This window comes from Ruditapes philippinarum, unplaced genomic scaffold (assembly GCF_026571515.1).
Source record: "Ruditapes philippinarum isolate M1 unplaced genomic scaffold, ASM2657151v2 ctg93_1_1_1_1, whole genome shotgun sequence".
In the NCBI taxonomy this organism is placed as follows: Eukaryota; Metazoa; Mollusca; class Bivalvia; order Venerida; family Veneridae; genus Ruditapes; species Ruditapes philippinarum.
In genome coordinates, this window is record NW_026860272.1 from 8,468 (window position 1) to 25,494 (window position 17,027).

At 34.6% G+C, this 17,027-nt stretch overlaps 1 long non-coding RNA gene across 1 annotated transcript; it reads left to right on the forward strand.

Annotated features, from left to right (window-relative positions):
- The first annotated feature begins 5,611 nt into the window (after positions 1-5,611).
- Positions 5,612-14,545, forward strand: LOC132759477 (uncharacterized). Its single transcript, XR_009629720.1, has 3 exons — positions 5,612-5,746; positions 12,312-12,378; positions 14,005-14,545. It is a non-coding gene; the product is annotated as an uncharacterized LOC132759477 (long non-coding RNA).
- Positions 14,546-17,027: the final 2,482 nt, after the last annotated feature.

Here is a 17,027-nt window from a genome sequence, read left to right on the forward strand (position 1 = left end):
CATTCCATTTTTTTTTTTTTTGGCGGTATTAAAAAATTTGTTGTCACCCATTCTATTGTTTAAGTGGTAACACATATTAACGGTCATTATGTAAAACGAATTGCCTGTGGATCCCCCCCCAAAATTCATCATAAACAGTAGGGCTTGCAGTGGCCGGGGGAGTAAAATTGACCACTTTTTGGTGGTTCCCTGCAGCTCTTGTCGTTTTGGGAAATTTACCTCCGAAGCATCCTAAGGGGGAGCGCAGCTGGCGATCTTGGATGGCTTCTATGTGGGAGACTGTGGCTTCTTTGGATCTTTTACTAGCAAACGTGTCAATCTGAAATCGGCAGCCGTGGTGTGGGGGAACAGCTTTGGAAAGCGGCCGTTGGTGCGGCAGCCGGGTGCCATCAGTTCAATATTTTTTCCCTGATAAAATAGACACCAGGAGAGATTCGAAAAATGGAAAATGGCAGGAAAATTTCTTCAAGAGTATAAACTGTTTCAATTATTACATTTAAAAGAAATGAAATAAAAACCGCTTATTTTAAAAAAAAAGTTCCAAGCAAGTTTCAAAATTTAAATCATGTTTGCATTGACTGGTTTTATCAATGTCAGGAACAATTCACACGAATATCTCCTCTTCATCTTATTAATATCATAAATTATATTAAGAACTTTTCAAATGGTCCGATAAGCCAAACGAATGTTGCTGTTTTTTTTTTGTTTTTTTTTGTCTTTTTATTTTTCAAAAGCTTTTTTTTGTTTTGTTAGAACAATTGTAGCCATTCTTAAGACTTAATCAGAAAATATTTCTAAATACTGCTGATTAAAATCTACAACTTATTCTTGGAAATTAATAAATACACTTCTGAACCCTTGAATGTTTTTGTTGTTGTTTCTTTTACATTTTTTTGAAATCTGGTATACACAACCGCCTCCTTGGTCGAGGGGTTAGAGTCGATGACTTCTAATCCAGTTACCTCTCTGGCGTCGGTTCGATCCCCGGGAGATACTTTGGTAGTTTAGCGCGGAGGAAGGAAGTCTAGTACTGGTGTAACTCTCCAGGAACGATGGTTAGGAAACTACCCGCCTATATGACTGAAATACTGTTGGGAAATTGCGTGTAATGAAACAAACAAACAAACAAAACATGCATACTTAAGACTAGATAAAAGTTCTGCTTATATATCTGCAGATATAACATCATTCAAAATTAAAATATGCAGTTAAATCTTCATCAAGCGGTAATCAAATATTAACAGAACTTTACAATCAGCAACGTATACACAATATTGTTATATCATATAATCCTATACGAACAACTACGAAAATCGTGTAAATTAGCCTCATAACCCCAATTAGCTAATCATTGGAGAATACGTAGAAAAGGTAGTGTTCAATACTGAATTTATCGCACGAGTTCAATACCGCAAAAGCGACACGGTATATGATAAGCGTATTTATTGAACAGTAATTGTTTTGTATCTCAGTTCAAATTACTCTGAGTAGTGAGCTTAGATTTAGAAGCATTTAAGAAACACAAGAAATGACAAAATATGCTGATATTTAAAATTCTTAAGCAAACACATTTATGCATGTTTCTTGATTCAAAAATGAGGCTCCCACAATGGGTTTTATTACGATAAGAACCCTCTTAAACGCCTATCACGTGGGTTGTGTGACTACTTTATTTAAGGCCTATTACCGTGGATAGCCTCATGGAATAAAGTAAAGCTCATGAAATCCAGGGTGATAGGCATTAAAGAGGGTTCTTATCGCATTAAAACCAAGGGTGATAGCCTCATAGAATACAGTTACGCTCACACAATCCACGATGATATGCCTTAAAGAGGGTTCTTATTGTAGTAAAACCAGCGCAGATAGCCACAATGAATAAAGTAAAGTTCACGTCACCCACGGTGATTGGCCTTTAAAAGGGCTCTCATCAAAATAAAAACCACCGGTGATAGCCTCATGGAATAAAGTAAAGCTCACGTAACTCACGTGATAGGCCTTAAGTGGGTTCTTATCGCACAATAAAACACACAAGATAGTTTATTGAAGTAAAGTAAGCTCACACAACCCAAGGTGATACGCCTTTTAGAGGGTTCTTATCGCCATAACATTCACGGTAATAGCCTCAGGTAATACAGTTAAGCTCACACAACCCACGGTGATAGGCCTCAAAGAGAGTGCGTAGTGCAAAAAAAAACCTCGACATATCCTCAGGGATTACAGTAAAGCTAACACATTGCCGGTGATAGGCCTTTAAGAGGGTTCTAATCGTAATACAAACCACTTTGATAGCCACAGGAATACAGTAAAGCTCATACAACCCACGGTGATAGGCCTTAAAGAGTGTTCATATCGCAGTAAACCCCATGGAAAAACCTTCATTGAATACAGTAAACCTCACACAAACCGCACTTTTTGGCAATTTAAGGGGTTCCTATCTCGATAAAACCCGAGGTGATAGCCTCAGGGAACAGCAAAGCTCACACAACTCACGGTCATAGACTTTAAGAGGGTAAGTATCGCAATAAAACCAATGGACATAGTCTCAGGTATACAGTAATCAACCACAAAGCCCGGTGATAGGCCTTTTAGAGGGTTCTAATCGCAATAAAACATACGATGATGGCCTCGAGAATATGGTAAATCTCACACAAGCCCCGGTGAAAGGCATTCTAAAGGGTTCTTATCGCAAAAAAGCTCAATATACATGAAGATAGCCTTTTGAAATACCGTAAAGCTTAAACAACCAACGGTGATAAGCCTTTAAGAGGGTGCATATCGCAATAAAATCCACGGAAATAGCCCCAGGGAATCACAAACCCCGGTAATATGCATTTTAGAGAGTTCTTATCCCAATACACATCACCTCCCTCCGATAGGCCTTTTAGATGGTTCTTATATCATAGCAATAAAACAATAAAAAAAGGAACTAGCCTCAGGGAATACAGTTAAGCTCATACAACCCGCGTTGATAGGCATTTAAGAGGGTTCTAATCGCAACACAACCCACGTTGGTAGCCTCAGGAATACAGTTAAACTTACACAACCCACGGTGATACACATTTTAAAGAGTTCTTATCGCAGTAAACCCCTTGGAAAAAAATTCATTGAATACAGTCAATCTCACACAAACTTCATTGACTGGCCATTTAGAGGGTTCCTATCTCAATAAAACCCACGATGATAGCCTCAGGGAACTGTAAAATTCACACTACCCTAGGCCCTTTGAATACATTAAAGCTCACACAACTCACGGTGATAGACCTTTTACAGGTTTCTTATCGCAATAAATCCCACGGTGATAGCCTCAGGGTATACAGTAAAGCTCACACAACCCACGGTGATAGACCTTTTATAGGGTTCTTTTGCAAAAAACCAACCATGATAACCTCCGGAATACAGTACCGCTCTCACAACACATGGTGATACGCTTTTTAAAGTGTTCTTATCGCAATAAAACCCACGGTGATAGCCTCTGGGAACAAAGCTCACACAACCCACGTTGATATGCCTTTAAGAGATATCTTATCACAATAAAACCCGTAGGGGATAGCCTGAGAGAGTACAGTAAAGCTCACGCAGCACAAGATGATACGCCTTTTACAGGGTTTTGATCACAATAACGCCCACGGTTATAGACTCGGGGATACAATAAAGCTCGCATTATCCCACGTGATAGGCCTTTTAGATAATTCTTATTGCAATAAAACACACGGACATAGCCTCAGGGAATACAATAAAGCTCACACAAACCAAGGAGTGATACGCAAATTAGAGGGTGTTTATTGAAATATTTAAAACGCACGGTGATAGCCTCCTGAATACAGTAAAGCCCTCACAACCCACGGTGATACGCCTTTTAGAGGGTTCTTATCGCAATAAACCCACGGAAATAGCCTCATGGAGTACAGTATAGCTCACACAACCCACGGTGAATGGCCTTTAGAGGGTGCGTGACGCAATAAACCCACGAACATAGCCTCAGGGAATACAGTAAAGCTAACACAATGCCTATGATAGTCCTTTAAGTGGGTTTTTATTGCAATACAACCCACGTTGATAGCCTGAGGAATACGGGAAAGCTCATAGAACCCACGATGATAGGCCTTTTCAAAGGACTCTTATTGCAATTAAACCAATAGAGATAGACTCTGGGAGTACAGTAAAGCTCACACAACCCATGGTGATAGGTCTTTCAGAGGGTTTTTATCGCAATTAAACCCATGGAGAAAGACTCTAGGAACACGGTAAATCTAAATAAAAAACACAGTGATTGGCCTTTTAGATGTTTCTTATCGCAATAAAACCCACGTTGATAGCCTTAGGTGTATTGTAAAAAATTCTGGAAACAAAGTGATCCCTCGGAAGCATTGATCACAACAAAATAACATAAGAATTGCAGACTCGGTTTGATTGAGTCTGTACATGAGTGATAATGAATAGGTGCAACATCACTCACGCCCCCTAGCACCGGCTTGAGCGGTACTCAATTCTAAACACTTTATAGTGTTGGCATCAATGATCCCGAAGGACCAGAAAATCAGAAAAATCAGAAAACCAGAAAACTCACACAATCTACGGTGATGTTTCTTATCGCAATAAAACCTACGGACATAGCCTCAGGGAATACGGTTAATCGCCCATCCACGGCGATAGGCCTTTTAGAGGGTTCTTATCGCAATAAAAAATAAGGGAATACAGTAAAGCATTCATTTTATTATGGGTAAATGTGCATGACGTAACTTCCTGTAAGAATGTGCTCTAAAGCGAGGATTTGTTTATCACCACTAAATTTTCATAACTGCTTCGTCATTATTTTAAGTTATATAGATCTCAGTTTTAAAAGGGTATAATTTAGATAATGTTGCTTTCGGATTTTTCAGTCTATCAAAGGATATATACAGAAGAAAAGAAAAAAGCCGGTTAGAAATAGAAAAATGACCGTCCCATTCCCGAACAATGTGTTTGGGTAAGAGCTTCAGCCCTGAAAATGTTGTAAAGAAAACAATTAAAACTAATGAAAAAACGAATCCGCAACGTAATCAGAAATATGGTGTTTGAACGGCTGGCTCCAGAAAATGGGGTTTTTAATGAAAATTTATACATTTAAAAGACAGAAAGATCAAATCACCGGTAATTAAACCACTGTGCTCCCCGTAAATCATCCGGACATTTTCTCGGTTAAGGCTTAAGGTTTGTTATTGCTGTGAAGAAGAACCTTCTTACACAATTAAATGGATCATTACTTCAACGTTTCTTTGTTTTCTTTTTGCATAGCATTAATTTTACTCGAACTGTGCATGAGTAAATTCCTGTAAGAACGTGCTTTTATGTTGTAAATTTGATCAATGACTACACTCTGTGTTGGTTCTGTTGGAAAAAATTAACCATATATTTACCATAAAACACATTTGTGCAATATTACATATTCTCGCGGAACTATGGGTTTTGAATTGATACTAGGATTATGAGGATTACGGTTCAATCTGCTGGACTAAGGGGAATAAGTGCTAATCAACTATCATTGAAGAGTAAAAACAGTTTCTGTTCTTAGATACTACATTACACGTCTCTTATACTAACAGAACATTCAATTTTTATCCAATCACCTCATGTCTCGTTGAATCTTACGGGTTTCCTGTACTTTTTTCAGCCAATCGCTGGCAACGTTACAATACGATAGCGTGGCATAAAACGAGTACTTGTAAGCATTACACGTAATCAAAGGTTAGAATAAGGATATCTCAAGGTAACTTATTTTGTATTTTGCTACAATATCTCATATACATCGTTTTTTGTTGTTGTTTTGTTTTGGTTTTTGTTGTTGTTGTTTTTTTTTTTGTTTTTTTTAATTCTTATGCGATTCTTGTACGATGATTTAGATAAATATAAATAGGCGTTGTGTTTGCTTGCCGTTAGGGGTATTAATTTAAAAGTGAATTTTGACAAAATAGCATCATTAGATTAAAGTTAATATCCAATTATAAGTTGAATATAAGATCGCATGTACGATAAACAAATGTATATGAAAAATGCAAATTTGTCAACGTTCAAATGGTCAAAATTTGAATAATAATTATGCAAGTATTTTTATACTGTTGACATATCAAACCAGATTTTTAACGAATTCGCCTGAATTTCGTAAGTGAATACATGTTCATGTACGAGGAGAAGTCAGAAAATATCCAGACTTTTGACCTGTTCTCGAAAACCATTCAACATTTAAAAAAAATCTTTCTACTCTTTTTCAAAGTATCCTCCACCTACGTCTACGCACTTTTGCCATCTTCGTGGGAGCTTTTTTATTCCCGATGTGAATCATGACGTAGACCTATGTTTTAGGTACAGTGTAACAGCAGATATCAAAGCCGCCCTGGTCTTATATTTCTTTCCAGAAAGCAATTTTTTCAGCAGTTCTGGAAACAAATAAAAGTCACAGGGGGCGAGGTCTGGGCTATAAGGAGGGTGAGACAACAATTGCCATTTGGAAGAGTTGATAACCTCCACTGTAGCTGCGGCGGTATGGGAGGGGGCGTTATCGTGAAGAAGGAGGACATTTTTCTGTGCTAACCTGGGACGCATTTGCTTCAGCTTTTCTCTGCGATTTTTCAAAATTACTTCAGAATAGTACTTGGCGGTGACAGTTTGACCTTTTGGCATGAAATGAGTAAGTATCATTCCTCGTGAATCCCAAAAGGCAACAAGCATGACTTTGCTAGCCGAAGGAGACACCTTAAACTTTTTAGGAGGTGGGGAACCAGCTCGTTTCCACTGCTTTGACTGAGCTTTTGTCTCAGGTTCGGAATAATGAACCCACATCTCATCTCAAGTGATAATGCGGTTCAAAGACTTATCTCCTTCACGATTAAAACGACTTAAATGTTCTTTTGCAAAAGTTAATTTGGTTGCCTTTTGATCTGCGGACAGCTGTCTAGGCACCCACCTGGCACTTACCTTGCTCATGCCTAGGTGTTCGTGTAAAATCTTGTGTGCCGATGCCTTACCGATGCTAAACTTGTTTGCTACCTCCTCCAAAGTTACTCGACGATTTTTGTTGATAAAAGCTTGAACAATTGCTACCATTGTTGGCGTCACCGCCTCAGCTGGCCGCCCAGTCCTAGGCCTGTCACAAACACTTGTTCTGCCTTCACGAAAGTGAGGAAGGTTGAACGTGATACGCATTTATCAGAAAATCTTTTTTTAAGCCTCTGAAAGATGTGGCAGGGCTTTTCACCTTTTGCAACCAGAAACTTTATTACAGAGCGTATATATGATGTGTGTATATAGCTGCACGTGGAAAGAGAGGAGCATGAAAAGTCCGGATATTTTCTGTGAAAAAAATGTTTTAAATTCAACAAATTTACCGTTACACATCAATTTTCATAATAATCATATATATATTTAAGAATTCTTACACACATATATATATATATACATTGTTCATTGTTCAATGAATGTGTTTTGTTTATTAAATAAACATAGATTGTCGGTGTTTTCGCACTATAAAAATTTTCTCCAGATTCATGTTAATTTTCATGACAATTTTGAAAATGTATTTGAATGTGTAATATTGCACAGACACTTAGGGTTTGGAGCTCAAAACGCCTTTAAAATCCAAATAAAATGCATATTTGTCAATCCCAGCACATGTACTGATCATATACATCAAAAAAACTTAATATAAGCCGTTTTGAAAAAATTTCATATTTCAACATCTATAATATTACACAATATAAAAATGTTCGCCGGAAAAAAAACGCACCCCTACCGTCATAACCACCATGTATTTTATTTCATTTCCAATATTTTCACATAATCCTTTGGTCCATCGACACAGAAGATATAATTCTTCACGATGATTGTCAATTTTTAACTTCAACGGTAATATAAACAACGCAACAGCCGAAATAAACATCAATATCAATGCCACATCAACGTGTAAATTACCAAAATGTGGTCAAAATATGCATAAATAGCCTTTACTGAGTTAGTAACGCAGTAGAAATATAGTTGTAAATGTTGAAAAATCATCATTTGTCATTTATCGCATATAATATGTAAAATATCATTTGAATCTTGAAACTTTTTACTTTTCCTTAAACCTTTGTACATTTTTGTCAAGTTTTATTTTATTGAAATATTTTGACTCATCTGGAGGTATATATATAGCTTAAAGACTCAGCGCTATTTTGCGTTATAATCATTTAACATGCTCATTAAATCAGTTATTGATATATCAATATGTTTGCCCTGACTTAATAAAAAGGTACTCATTTCAGAGGGTAAATGTGCCTTTAACATATACGCCTTAATTTCAAAAGTGTATTGGAAAAAAATGCTTTAACTTAAACCTATATCTCAATGTATCTACAATGTGTATGGTATGCATAACACATTCAAAAACTGTATAAATGTAGAAATTCGATATTATCTGTATTTAATTTATTCAATCTTTTCACTCTTTATTGGCAAGCGCAACTATTGACGGATTTTGCCAATTATCATTTTGTATAGCGAACAAATATTTCAACAAAAATGTCAAATACAATAATGAATATCACCATTGTTATCTTGAGGTTTTAAAACCATTCAGAGCTATTCATACAAACAAAAACCGTAACCGCTCAAAGAAATGTACATTTTTGTTTATTGATTCTTGCATAAAAGCTGCGCACGTATGTATACATCAACGGTGAAGAAACATGCTTTAACAGATCACGAGTCTTTGATTCTGCGTAAGAAAAGCTTTATTAATGGCCCCGGTAGATTAATTATCAAAAGATAATCGGCAAAAGCACGTGGAAAGCATGACGCAAGCATTGATTTCTTTATACGAAACACCGGCAACAAAGTGCGGAATTAAAGATTAACACGTAAACTTGTATTTATGCGCCTGTTTTCGAGCTTGAACATCTGCAGAAGCCGTCGGTATAAATGAATTCATGGGCTTAAAATACGTCCTCGTGATGCTGCAGATTTAAATGCAAAGAAAATGGTGCATTAACCCTCCTATCATCAGTACTAGTTTGTCAAGAGACGGTACATGCGCATTCATTGTGTTTATCTATTATACATTCATTGTGTTTATCTATTATACATTCATTATGTTTATCTATTATACATTCATTGTGTTTATCTATTATAAATTCATTATGTTTATCTATTATACATTTATTGTGTTTATCTATTATACATTCATTGTGTTTATCTATTATGCATTCATTCTGTTTATCTATTATACATTCATTCTGTTTATCTATTATACATTCATTATCTATTATACATTCATTCTGTTTATCTATTATACATTCATTGTGTTTATCTATTATACATTCATTCTGTTTATCTATAATACATTCATTGTGTTTATCTATTATACATTCATTGTGTTGATCTATTATACATTCATTGTGTTTATCTTTTATACATTCATTCTGTTTATCTTTTATATATTCATTGTGTTGATCTATTATAAATTCATTGTGTTTATCTATTATACATTCATTGTGTTGATCTATAATATATTCATTGTGTTGATCTATTATAAATTCATTGTGTTTATCTATTATACATTCATTGTGTTGATCTATTATACATTCATTGTGTTTATCTTTTATACATTCATTGTGTTTATCTATTATACATTCATTGTGTTTATCTATTATACATTCATTGTGTTTATCTATTATACATTCATTGTGTTTATCTATTATACATTCATTGTGTTGATCTATTATACATTCATTATCTTTTATACATTCATTGTGTTTATCTATTATACATTCATTGTGTTTATCTATTATACATTCATTGTGTTTATCTATTATACATTCATTGTGTTTATCTATTATACATTCATTGTGTTGATCTATTATACATTCATTGTGTTTATCTTTTATACATTCATTGTGTTTATCTATTATACATTCATTGTGTTTATATATTATACATTCATTGTGTTTATCTATTATACATTCATTGTGTTTATCTATTATACATTCATTGTGTTTATCTATTATACAGGATGGTATATATTTGACATTAATTCTTATTTATTTGACAATATACTGCTTTAATTGACAGCATACGAACATCCTGTGGTCTAACTGATGGATACAAATTAAGGTAACAAGTATCTAGCAGTGTCACATTTTGTTACTTTGTAACTGAAGAATTGATATGGAAGAGTATTGTCCAACAATATTGACCTGGCACTTCATTCACTTTCGTAAAGGTCTTATAAATTAACACTGACCAGTATATATCGAATATATTGATCAATTTGTTAGCTACACTCGTCGTCAGTGAGATGTGGTGTATTGGTAAAGATGTCGGAAGGGCTCTGGTTCGATTCCTTATCAACACCACGTTATTTTTTTTTAATGTACCTGCAAGAATTAATTTGAAATTGTTTTCACTGCTTTTAGAATACCTTTTAGGTCAGTTTTTATATATTTTTTTTATTTCAATACAGTATCTTTCAATGGTTCTCTTTGTGACATTATGCAATCTATGCATTATCGCATGGTTTGGAAGTTTTTTCATTGATTCATATAGGAAAAAAACTCGACTGCTATATAGCGGTTGAGTTTTTTTCGCACCTTGTAAATATTAATGTAGTTTTTATTTGTTTGGGTCGTCAGACCAAACAAATAATGGTAGCGAAATTTCAGAGCCTAATGCTGTTAGTTGCAAATGCCTAAAGTAGTCCACTTGTTTTAAAGCGGTTACTCCCCTTTATATGTAAACTAACGCCGAAAAATACAGGGGAGATCAATGAGAAAAGATTGTCAAATGACAGGCGCATTAATTTTCAAGCAAAGTAAATCCCAAATTGACGAAGATTTTTAATATTGTTTCATTCTAAATAGTATATACATGCTTACAGTAAGCTCCATTATTATTTACATCTGTGTTTAGCGTCGAATTGATAAGAGTTACAAACCCTAATTTAGAATAATATGGTTTTCTTCGGGTCGTTAACATATAACTTCACCGTGGCCGGGGGGATTACACGCTCGCTTATGAATCGACAGGTCTCGAGTACAAATCCCAGTCGAGGCAACTCATTTTCTTTTTAAATTTAAGTCAAATAAACAGTGAATTGACTATCAGTGTTGCAATTAGTCTTATAGCCAATTTACTACAGTTAAAACACTGGAAAGCATTGGTGGCACTATGCAAAAACAAATTGGTTTATACTCTCACAACCTTCACTTTTCTGACATTCTGAGACCCAAACAAATTCAGCGCCTTCTGTGCTTTGATTTCACAGAAGCTCCAATGGGGCAGTGGTAACGAACATTCCCATTAGCCAAAAAAAAAATGGAATCAATAAAATAAAATAAAATAAATAAAAAACAAATACAATGAAAAATATAAACAAAGATAATTAATGAAATGAAATTTACTCTCATTAATCAAAAGGTACATCCGCTGAATGAACCATTTCAACTGAAAAAAGCCCTTTAATATTGAATCAATATTGGTAACAGTTAACAATCCGCTTCTAACATTGGGTGTCTTTTGTATATATCTTTATATATATCTTTTTTTTTTTTGCGGCAGGGAAAACAACTTGGAAAAACTGCCTTAATTATCATAAATAACTGTAATGTAGCTAACGATTTATTTATTTATTTCTATTACAAAAAAAGAAAACATTATGCCATTGCGATAAAACAGTTATAGCATATGAAACTCGTTAGTTACGAGGTTATAACACTGGCTAGGCGACATCTTGGGATGTTGCTGCTTAAATATTGTCTCGGCCTAGCGGCCACGCCATTTTTTTTAGCAGAAACATCACTTGATGTCGCCCTCGCCAGTGTTATATCTTTGTAACTATCTCGTTTCATGTACTATAACTATTACTTAGCGCATACACGTTATAAAGACATAACACACACAACTGGTTTTAAGAGAATTGCATTTTTTTAATTCATACAAAAAAGAAAAAAAAAAGAAAGTCGCTGAAAGGTATTCGAACCTACTAGTTTACGTCAACATTCTTAAAGTTAAAGCCTTTACCAACTGCGCCAAGAGGGAATCTTTAATTTATATGATTTCAACAATTGCATATTGACACGAATATCGATTTACGTTCACGAAATATTCCGACTACAGGGTCAAATGCAAGAGTGCCAGGTCAATGTTGTTGGACAATAAGTTTTAAATGTGTACACAGATCTATAAATACCATTGCCCCGAGCAATACGTTTCCATTAAAAACACATTGTTGTTGTTGACCTTTTTATTCGATTAGTTGTTGATTTTTTAGGGCTGGGTTTTCAAACTCATTTGTAAATTTTCAGAACTGTTCCAAAAAGACAGTGACAAATGAATTCGACTGAAGGGCGTTCTCCGACTACTTCGCAAATGGTTAGTGAAACATTATCTTTTTTTTACGTTTTACATTGCTAAGTGTATTTCAATTTGACTGTTTAATCTGCTTTTTTAGATCCTGTTACACAATTCTTTCATGATTTTATTTCATAAATATGATGCTCAAATTAAGATTTGTCAATATTGTAAGTTCCAATAAACATTATTTATAAAGAAATTACTCAATTTAACATTTCATGTAAATAAAGGGAGGTAATAAAAAAAAATATTTTCTATAAATTCTTAAATAAGAAATGAATGCATGTAATTTATTGATTAAATATAATGTGCACAAATATTTGCAGTACACATTTTACATATTCTTCGATGTTTGAAAATTGTTTTATTTGCCTAATAATATACATATATAATTTGTGCAAGTGTGGTTTACAACAGCAGGTGTTTAGTGCTGTGTGGCAGCCGTTAAAAGTTGCCCCGTACTTCATTTCAGTGTTGTTATATTTTCTGGTCCTTCGGGATCATTAATGCCAACACTATAATGTGTTGATATTTGAGTACAGCTCAAGCCAGTGCTAGGGGGTGTGAGGGATGTTGCACTTAATCATTATCCCTCATGTACAGACTCAATCAAACCGAGTCTGCAATTCTTATGTTATTTTGTTGTGATTAATGCTTCCGAAGGATCACTTTGTTTCAGTAACAGTATCAATCGCATCTTTAATCATTTTTGTTGTAATTACCCTTGTTCACCAGTAAACAGCCGGGTCAGCCTTTCCACCCGTGCTTTATTATATTGGTTACTCATACATTTAAGCCGCATCACGACAAAACCAACATAATGGGTTTGCGACCAGTATGGATCCAGACCAGCCTGCGCATCCGCGCGGTCTGATCAGGATCCATGCTGTTCGCTTACCAACTCTATAACAAGTAGAGAAACTGAAAGCGAACAGCATGGATTCTGATGAGACTGCGCATTATGTTGGTTTTGTCTCTTATTCTAGAGATTGCACTGTCCGTCTGTCTGACAGCCCTAGAGTTTAATTTGACTTATTAATCTTAGTCGTGCATATTGTTTTCATTTATCATTTAAAATGAACCTTCTTGAGTTATGGTCGCCCTTTGAATTTTCAAATATATTACAAAACTGTATGTACCTATGCGATATTCAATACTCTGTCATTATGATATCGTCTTCAGCTTTCAACCTTCATAATACAGTATATACGAAGAAACCTTCAATATGGATTTATATAACCATAATGTTTTGCTTCAATATTTGTTCTGTTTTCACTTCTTATCTTCCATAAGATCATATTGGAGTAAACGTGTACCAAAACTATTTTTTTCAGGGCATAAGTCATTTGCGCAATGACCACTCTAGGTGTATACTAGTCTGAAGCAATTTTAATCAATTCATGAAAAAGATTAGCAAAGTATAAATGTGTATTTGAATAGCGACAGGTCATTTTTAAGCTCATGTGAAATATTTCATTTAAGAAAGAATTATAAAATCATCTGTAGCATGCTGAAAATGACATTTTGTCGTTCCCACATTTAACTTTTGTTTGCTCACAAATTACCAAATTATGAAATAATTGATCCAAGAATTTCTTTTCAAGATTCATAATCAGTCTTAGACATTTAGATTTTTTCTTCCAGCGTTTGGCTGGGACAGCAGTGCTTGCAATGGCCGGAGGAGTAATGACCACAGTCGGTGCTCCTGCAGCTGTTGGCGCCTTGGGCATCGCTGTTGCTGGTGTGGTGGTAGTCGGTGCCTTCAAGTTTTGGTCTGATTAACAGACACTAGGAGAGATTCTGAAAATGAAACGCAAATTTCGGCAAATTATACACTGATTTGAAAGAAATAAAATAAAAAACATTTATTTTAAAAAAAGTTCCAAGCAAGTTTCAAACTTTAATCATGTTTGTGCATTGACTGGTTTTATTAAAGTCAGGAACAATTCACATACCTCCTCATTTTATTTTTATAAATTATATTTAGAACTTAATTTTCAAATGGTCCTATAAGCCCAACAAATGTTGCTGTTTGTTTCAAATGCTTTTTCTTGTTAGTAAATGTGTAGCCATTTTTTAGACTTAATGTGATTTTAATTTTAAAAAATATTTCTAAATACTGCAGATTAAAGTATATATTAACTTAATGTTGAAAATAAATAAATAATATTTGGAACGCTTGAAAGTTTTGTGTTGTTGTTTTTTACATTTTTTGAAATCTCGTATACAATACACACACATGGATACTTAAGACTAGATAATTGTTCTGCTAATCGAGTATTGTACTCATGATATCAGATATAACATCATTCAAAATTAAAACATGCAGCTTATTCTTAAACAAGCGGTAATCAAATATTTGTTCAATTATAACAGAACTTTACAATCAGCAACGTATACACAATGTTGTTATAACATATAATCCTTTGTGTTATGTAAGACTCCTACGAACAACAACTACGAAAATCTTGTAAATAAGCCTCATTACCCAAATAAGCTAATCATTTGCCATTGGAGAATACGTAGAAAAGGTATTGTTCAGGACAAGTTCAATACCGCAAAAGCGGCACGGGTATGGGATAAACATATTTATTAAAGGCACATTATGCCTCAGAAATCGCTGAACATACAGTAATGTGTAATAAAGGTATCAAAATGTAAACAAAATAGTATTTTGACTTCCATACAAAATACTAATTCTCTATATAATTATACCAATTGCTAACAGAGAAAGGAAAGCAAAAGATAATTAATCTAATGTGTCAAATGAGTATGTTTTGGGGAAACTGTAACAAGATACCAACAATAAGGTTTTGAGAAATAAAAATGACAGCATTTCTGAGGCATAATTGACCTTTAAACAGTAAATGTTTTGTACCTCAGTTTAAATTGCTCTGAGTAGTAAGCCTAGATTAAAAAGCATATAAGAAACAACAGAAATTACAATTTATGCTGATGTTTAAAATGCTTAGCAAACACATTCACGGATGTTGTTTCTTAATTCAAAAAAGCTCCAAATTCATGCTTAAGCGATGATTTCTCCTAAAGCTATTTGGCGAGAACGGTAGCTTCAACTTCCTATAGCCGTCCGAACCAGGTCATCAATTTGATAATTTATTATAAGCATTCATCAAGTTTTTACCTCTTTTCTACAAAGATTTTTCGTCCAAGGAAATTGCATAAATTTCATAACAAAAATGTAACAGTCTGTTGCCCATAAACTTTCTACAAACGCTAATAAGGTTGTTTAAATGGTTTAGCGTAAAACTATTTCATATTCTAACACGACCCGCATTTTTCCCTATTGAGCGATAAAATCAGTTTGGGATATATTATTTCTTAATTAAACGTAATTTCAGACAGACAGGCATACGTTTTCAATTTCAAACTAGAATCTAGCCGAAACTTTATCCGAAATTATTAGCAACATTGCTTATCCGGAAACTATGCATAGTTACTTATTAATCATGGGTGGAGAAATATTTTTTTTGGTCATAGATCTATATCGGCGGTCGATCCACCGGGCGTCGATCCACCTGCACGGCCTCCCTGAAATAACTAAGCAGGAATAACCTGTTTCTCCGCAAGTGACCGATTACTAATCTCACCTAATTCTGAATCAGCTTGAATAAGACTCGACATTATTAAAGATAAATTACGTCTCGCAAGAGGATCAAAACGGCGAACCCAATGTTACTGATCATATTGAGCTAAGCAGGCGGAGTCTTACATAACACAAAGTTTTGTATTATCTTAATATCATTGTTTTATTACTATTCATTACATAAATCTATAAAGAAATCAATATCATTGTGTCTTAAGCAAAATTTGTACGCTAAACGTTATATCAACAAGAGCCACTGCTTAGAGGGGCCACGCTCAACTTATGTTCTTATTTTTTAAGTCAAACACGTGATTGGAGGATTAATATTGTATGAAAGAATACTCTTAGAAAACATTATTTTTCTTGTATGAAATACATGTAATAGAGTCTATTTCATATCTGATATTGACCGTCAATGTCATTCAAAGGTCAAGGTCATATATGAACAAGATATGTTTGTAAAACATGTATGCCCCCTATCGGCAGCCAATTTGTCATGTGATCAGGTTATAATGCATGACTTCTGACCCAGTGAACGAGCAATTAATAAGGGTTATCTAGTATCTACTGGTCATGACTAGTCACAAGGTAATAATTATTGTGACCCCATAGGTTGTGTGCAGCAATTAAAGTTATTAAAAATTTTACCAAATAATATATACATAAATTTTATGAAACACATAGGCCTCATTAATGACAGCCAAGTTGTTATATTACATAAGACCTTCAAATGTGTATACCAAAAGCACATAAAAATATCAACCAAGGCAACTTGAGTTGTTGAGTTATTGGTCAGAAACGGTCATTAAGTACAAGGTCACTATGACATTGACCCCTTGACCCCAAAATCAATAGGGGTCATCTACTGGTCATGACCAAACATCATACCAAGTTTTAAGTTCCTAGGCCTAAGGGTTCTTTAGTTATTGATCGGAAACCGTTTTACCTACAAGGTCAATGTGACCTTGACCTTTGACCCTTTGATCCCAAAATCAATAGGGGTCATCTGCTGGTCATGACCAATCATTATACCAAGTTTGAAGTTCCTTACGCCTAAGGGTCC